Below are 859 nucleotides of genomic sequence, written 5' to 3' on the forward strand. Positions count from 1 at the left end.
GACAGGCACGATGTTAGCTGAGGTCCGGCTCAGAACTTCCACAAAAACACGACAAAGCTGTAAGACAGTTGAACAGATTCAGACTCACAGCTTTCGCACTAAGTTCAAGTTCATACACGTGTGTTTGTGCATGTGTGTGTGTTTGTGTGTGTTTGTGTTTGTGTGTGTGTGTGTGTGTGTGTGTGTGTGTGTGTGTGTGTGTGTGTGTGTGTGTGTGTGTGTGTGTGTGTGTGTGTGTGTGTGTGTGTGTGTGTGTGTGTGCGTGTGTTTGTAGCCTAATCCACGTGCTAAACCTCTCTCTACAGAAGCATAGAAATGTTGAAGTTGAAGTTTACAATTAAACTACTATTTTTCTCCTCATTTAAATGTAAATAATGTCCTTTCTACAACGGTTTGTAGTCGTGCGGAACTGTGAGACCAAGAGCTCCTGAGGAACTAACAGGTCAGTGTAATTTTAGTTATCATTCTGTGTAAACATCAAGCAACTGTTGTGTGTGTAAATCCCAGGAGATTCACAAGTGAATGTTATCTGAAGCTCTTGACTTGTATCTGCATGACTTTATACTGACTTTCGAGTATTTACAAGTTGTTTGGAACATCCTTCGATAAATTCTTGTTTAAATCTGCGATTGGGATCTGACTATACTGTTTTATTTTAATGATTAAATAAAGCGGTCATTAATCTGTATTCGACTGTATATTGCGGTATGAGAAACAAATGCGGTCGTCTGATCTGACTAACCTTTGAGAAATACCATTCTTCAACAGCGAACAGCATTTTTAGGAAGTCTTCCCACAATCATTTGCCGGCATAATGATCTCTGATGAACGTCGGCGCTAAGAGGGTGGTATTAAAGCG

At 40.4% G+C, this 859-nt stretch overlaps 1 long non-coding RNA gene across 1 annotated transcript in view; it reads left to right on the top strand.

The window, feature by feature from the left end:
• The first annotated feature begins 391 nt into the window (after nucleotides 1–391).
• The window catches only part of LOC113641994, a 2227-nt gene continuing 1759 nt past the window's right edge, over nucleotides 392–859 (top strand). The window contains exons 1-2 of the long non-coding RNA XR_003440445.2: nucleotides 392–442; nucleotides 769–859. The exon at nucleotides 769–859 is cut by the window's right edge and continues 65 nt beyond it. This is a non-coding gene — a long non-coding RNA (uncharacterized LOC113641994). The remainder of the gene's footprint in view (nucleotides 443–768) is intronic.

This window comes from Tachysurus fulvidraco, chromosome 23 (assembly GCF_022655615.1).
Source record: "Tachysurus fulvidraco isolate hzauxx_2018 chromosome 23, HZAU_PFXX_2.0, whole genome shotgun sequence".
Lineage (NCBI taxonomy): Eukaryota > Metazoa > Chordata > Actinopteri > Siluriformes > Bagridae > Tachysurus > Tachysurus fulvidraco.